The sequence below is a fragment of the Aegilops tauschii genome, chromosome 2 (assembly GCF_002575655.3).
Source record: "Aegilops tauschii subsp. strangulata cultivar AL8/78 chromosome 2, Aet v6.0, whole genome shotgun sequence".
NCBI classification, from domain to species: Eukaryota; Viridiplantae; Streptophyta; class Magnoliopsida; order Poales; family Poaceae; genus Aegilops; species Aegilops tauschii.
In genome coordinates, this window is record NC_053036.3 from 232,767,211 (window position 1) to 232,773,427 (window position 6,217).

The following is a 6,217-nucleotide window of genomic DNA, read 5'->3' on the forward strand; positions in this document are numbered from 1 at the left end:
TGCCATGTATCAAGCTTTTCTGGTAGTTTAAGGAGAGAAGAACTCGTAGGTGAGTTCTACTTAAGGTGGTGAGACAGTAACACCTCCCATTTTCCAATAATCACTTTCTGATAAAGCACGCTTCCGGACTCTCTATATCCATATTTATTTGGTCTGGCGAATCATAAATCCGACACTTTGGTTGCGTCGGGCATGTGGAGACGGTCGAAATGGACTACTCATTTGTCAAAATCGGAGTTCGGATGCATCTTATGCAGTTTTTTTAATCCAAGGGATAGGATTGAAAGGGTATTTCAAAAATACCCTTATTTAAATAAAATTGAACCTTATCTCTTACCTCTCCCTCACAACGTGAGCTTTCCTTTGTCCATAGGAGGCGAGCTCCACATCTTTCTTCTTTTCCCCAAGCCGAAGGGAAGAACCCCTTTCTCCTCTCTTCTCCAGCCAACCTACTCCGTCCTCCCTTCCTTCCCCACTCCTCCCCAGGTGCCTCCTTGCTGCACCACGCCCTTCACCACCTCCATGGCAGCCCTTTCAATCTAGGGCTTGAGGAAGAAGAAAAGGAGACAAGGATAGGAGGAGAACAAGAAAGCTTCCCCAACTTTCCCCTTCACCAAATCTTTGTCATTTGACCATAGAGGTGATGTTCCCCATCATTTATGATATCTCACCCTCTATTAGTGCTGATTCAGGGAGTATAGGGTTAGGATTAGAAAGCCTATGTGTTGGAATTGGGGAGAAGTTGTTCATGTTGCTGTTTTTGGGCGTTCAGATTCAGAAATCAGCAATTTCGAGTTCCTATATGACAAAATCAGAGGAGGAGCATCTGGAATGTTTTGTAGGTGTTGTTCCCACGATCGTTTTGAGTGGTCATTCACTCAATTTGGTTCAGCCGTTTAGCCGTGGCGGTAAAAACAAGTTGCTGGCTGTTTCTGCAAAACAGTAATTCTCATAGCTTTTGTCCATAGTTTTTCATGATATTAGAGGGTTCATAAATTGGTGTTATACAATGTTATGGCTACCTGGTACCTTATAGTTCATAGATCAATTAAATTTACTTTATTCCCATGAGTATTTTTGTTACTATGAACTTCCAAAGATGGCTACTCAATATTTCTGAATATGAGTACAGCAGAGCAGTTTTTGCTGGTTTTGACCCCGATAAGCTCATAGTCCGAGCTTCAATAGTTGGAGTTATTTGTAGATGAGTTCCCATGAATCCATAGGCATCTTGTTTGCATGTTTTCGAGCTTCCTAGCTCAAGATATGAATTTTTCCGTGTAGCGGCAGGAAAGGGTTGCTCCATGGAAATGCAATTACGCGTGTTTTTGTGTGTGCTCTACATAGCTTGTTTTGGTGCAATCTTTAAAACTTGTACGTATGTTTCTGCAGCAGGTTGCAACACCAATCCACTGGAGATAGCCTCGCACCACCTCCCTTGCAATGGTTGAGGCGAGTACACCGGGCAACAAGAGCTAGATTGCTCCCTTAATATTATGTTCATGTTCACATTATTCCTTTACATTCATGCAATGGTGAACATACAACTCCCTAGTGTACATTTCAATACACCATACCACTAGAATGTGATAGGGATTGGTTTTTCTTGGTTCTTGGTAACAAATCCATCATGAGTGAATCTTCCAAGTTAAAGGAGTGATCCTCGCTTCGCGGGTGTATGGTCCTTCGGGTCCATCCTCATGTTATGGTCCTCTCACTTGGTGAGGGCTGAAAAGGAGTGAGGTGAGACGTCTCCCCTCCTTAGCTTGCCGGCAAAAGCTTAGAGCCAAGTCCTCGGTCTTATTTGGTTGCATTATTTCTTCATGCTTTCTCATGCCATTCCAAGCATGAAAGATTCAAGTTTAGCATTCACTTCAAGCATGGTTCAATTTCATGGTCTTACTTGCTTTCTGTCATGCTTTGTTGTGTAGTTGTCGAGTCTTTGGACTCACCTCTCGTGGGATTTGTCTCAGGTACATCACCGTGCGGCTTTGCTAGTACTAGGAAAGGCGTAGCTCCCATGGGTGTTCACTCACATTGCACACCCCTTTCATTCACCTAGCTGGTCATGATAATTCTCATACTTAGGTTCATGATTCCTGGTAGCCAGGATCTACTTGTTGTGTATTAACCATGCCTTGGTTTGTTTCCATGATCAATATGTTTACCTGTCAAGGTGGGTTGGAGTTGACTAGTCCCCACCCTGCACCGAGGTGTGTTGGAACGTATGTTTTCTTTGTTATGTGTAGCATAACGGTTGGTGGCTTCACCACTGTGCTCTAAATTGGTTTTATGAGCTTGTTGGATGCTTCTGCTTGTGATATTATAAATATATGCTATGTTTATTCAACTGCCTGTCGTGGATGTCCGACGGTACAAAGGAGGTACTGCCGGATTTTCCAACGAGCATTGTGTTTTGGTGGTAACATTCCTTTTTACAAGGAGGGGGTTATAGTTGCTATCAGTTAAGCTCTATCTTTGCTATACATGCGTACCAAAGAAAGATCCTAGGAACTTTGAATGCTTGCTTGCTAGTTATAATTGTTTCCTGGTGGTGTAAAATAATAACCGTCTGCATGTGGCCCAAAGTGGTGTTTGTTGATGTTTGAATACACAATGCAGAACTTTAATGTGGCACCACACACGCGCGCGTGCACACACAGATATATAACTAGCAAGCAAGCATTCAAAGGTCCTAGGATCTTTCTTTGATATATAGCAGCACACGAGTTGGATGCAGAAACCGTCTGCGATTGGGGATGCAATAGACATGGTTCGTCCAGACTATATGTGTGCCACGCCCGTGCTCCTTGCAGTCACTCACATCAGCATAGTAGATTGGGCTCCACAAGGGTTGCCTCCCGCTCTTGAATATATCTACTGCCTCGCGATCTCGAAAATATCTACCGCCTGGAAGGTTTTTATGTTTGATATCACACAATTAGTATGTGTGGACCGTGTGCGATGTCTGTTACTCCCACTCTGCTTCTATCCCTTGATTCAAATTTTCAGTAGCCCCACCTTGTTACTCCCGTCTCTGCATCCCTCGCAATCTCAAAAATATTTGCCCGCCTTTGATCCAAATTTTCAGTAGCACCGGTATTTTACTCCCGCTTCTTCATGCCTCACAATCTCAAAAATATCTGCCCGCCCTTGATCCAAATTTTCAGTAGCCCGGCATTTTACTCCCGCCTAGTAAAATTTTCACTTGCCGCAGTATTTCCTCAAACACCACCTTGCCCCCCCCTCCACACACACCACACACATCCCAAAACCTCCGCTCACACAGACACACCATTGCCGCCGCCGCCTCCATCCTCAACCTCTGCCTGTGTGCCGGGGAGCTCCAGGAGCCAATGGCCCAAAAGAGGTTTATCGGGGCCTCTTGGCCGGATGCTGGCGAGGTGGCCGCCGAGGTGTCCCCGTCGTCCTCTGCGGGCTATTTATCGATCCGCTGTTGTTGGTCGCCCGATCCATCACTGTCACGCCCCTACGCCGGTTCGAGGACTTCCCCGTCCTCCCTTGGGCCTGGCCGCTAACGAGGTCCTACCTCGGGGTCCGGCAGCGGTGGTGGGGGACGTGGGTCGCTGAGATTACGGATCGGGAGACCCACACCCGCCGGTGGCTCGGTAGTTTCCACTCGGCCGAGCTCGCGGCCATGGAGTACGACCGCTGGCAGGTCCACTACCACGGCACGGCGGCTAGGCTCAATTTCCCCTTCGACACATGTCCGGTCGACCTCGTCCCGCCGGAGCCAAGGGTGGTGAGCTCGGCTATGGTGCGGGATGTCAGGACCCCCATCCTAAGTCACAACGATCTAGCATAACACATCATATCACTTTGCGGCCTCACGCACGATATGATAGTGTCACCTTACCAGTCCCGGGACCGTTTGCATCTTTTGGCTTACGTATATGATAGTGTCGCTAGCATCCATATGACAGAGAACCCGAGCCGACATGACTAGTCATAAACCTAGGGTGGCACTATCTTACAAGGACATGCATACATGACCCAAAAATGCATGTGTCCGTCATCAATGTATGAACCCAAGTCGTAGCAAGCTCCAAGGACTTAAAGGGACAACACGTGACATTTCCGTGAAGGGACAGACACAGGAGCAAAGAAGGACACATGCCGATCATCCCATGTGTTCCGGAGCAGTAGCAAGCAACCATGGCTCAGTGGAAGCACTAGGAGACATTTCCCCATAAGAGAGGCTACCAAGAATAAACAACTAGATTTTCGAATCCCCCACATACTAGGCATTTCAAAATCATACACACAATTTGCTCGATTTGTGCAAATACAACATGGCATCACAACAAAACTCTATGAGTCGAAATATTTATTCAGAAGGCTCCGAAGAGTCATACACAGTAAGAAATACAATCATGGGTCACATGACCCAACATATAGAGCATATAAGCAACGAAAGCATAAACATGTCTGGGTACAGACATCTAAAAAGGAAGAAGGCTTTAAAGCCTGACTATCTACAAGACCCTCCCAAGGGTACAAGATCGTAGCTGAGGTATCAAGCTAAACGTCGAAGTCCACGCGGAACTACTATCAAGACTGAAGTCTCTCTGCAAAACATAAATTAAGATAACCTGAGTACAAATGTACCCAACAAGACTTACATTAGAACTATCTACATATGCATCAATATCAACAAAGGGGTGGTGGAGCTTAACTGTAGCAAAGCCAACTTTGACTCAGTGGCTATCCTGTACTACGACTGTTGGTAAGTCTTTTGAGGTGGCGCACACGAGTCCACATGTTCACCATATCAATACACCACTATGGACCCGCTCCCGTCTCCCTACAAGAAGGCCATCCACAGCACTCACGCTTATCTTGCGCATTTTAGAGTATACACTTTCACTTGTCTATGAACTGCATAAGCAACCCAGTAGTCCATTACCGCGGACGCGGCTATTCGAATAGATCATGTTTACCCTGCAGGGGATTACTTCTTCACACTCACACTCACCACTTATCGTCGTTTACACGACATGTACTCGGCAACCTTCAAGCGGAAGGCCAGCGAGGGTGTCGGCCATGACCTGACTAACCACACAAGTCTCTAGTCCAGGTTTATCGCCTATTCGGGTTCCATCCGCAAGGAGATCCGGCCAAGGTTTCACTCACGGCCCCGAATGATGAGAGCAGGGTTCCCAAGAGCACCGTTCGGTTTCATCCCGGTACACCGTGCCTCGTGTCTCTACCGCATCATAGCCCACGCCTAGGGTCAGCGCTACGCACGGCCCCAACACATATCCTACGAACACCAGAAACTAGTTGCAACTCCTAGACAGAGATCAAGGCGATTAACAAGTCGAGAGGGTCAATTAAGTATCCCAATGCGTCATAGTAACTGTCATGGATCACAAACACGGAACTCAGTTCCTGAGGATGGTTTTAATGAGACAACCCACCTTGTACTCTTACATGGCCTCTCAATGCTACCTTTACCAAATCGTGTTCACACACTTAGCTCTCAACAGTAGGACATGATGACCACATTCCAATTCATCCCCGATGAATCAGACCTGACACAACTCTAAGCAATAGCAGGCATAACAAGCAAGCATAAATGAGTAGGCACATCATGGCTCAAACAACTCCTACTCAGGCTAGTGGGTTTCAACTATTTACTGTGGCAAAGACAGGTCATGCAGAGGAAAGGGGTTCAACTACCGTAGCATGTAATAGTTGAATCGTTGTTGACCTAATGCAGTAAAAGAGAGTAGGAGCGAGAGAGTGGGATTGTATTGGAATGCTTAATGGGGTTTGCTTGCCTGGCACTTCTGAAGATAACATTGTGTCTTCATCAGTGTCATCGATCACATCGTCGGAACAGTGTCTACTGAGAGTGGACAAACACCGGCAAACAAGAAAGAACACAATCAATGCAATGCAACAATATGATGCATGATCATGACATGGCAATATGCTATGATTTGGGGTAATGCAACAGGAAGTCATTTTAATTGAAGTGGAATTCAGAACTACATCAAATTCCAACTCCAAACCTATTATCAAATTTGCCCGAATCATGTTTCATCCTAAACAGTGAGGTTAATTTTCTCAAACATGCATGAAAATGCCATAAACAGATTCTTCATATTTCTTTGATCATTTTTCATATACAAATTATTTTCATCTGACTTATAGATTAATTTCTATGATTTTTCAAAGTTAGGAGTATTTT

General features: G+C 45.7%; 1 long non-coding RNA gene across 1 annotated transcript; it reads left to right on the forward strand.

The window, feature by feature from the left end:
* The first annotated feature begins 242 nt into the window (after positions 1–242).
* LOC109732707 (uncharacterized) lies at positions 243–2,350 on the forward strand. The gene is made up of 2 exons (XR_002225457.3): positions 243–640; positions 1,396–2,350. It is a non-coding gene; the product is annotated as an uncharacterized lncRNA (long non-coding RNA).
* Positions 2,351–6,217: the final 3,867 nt, after the last annotated feature.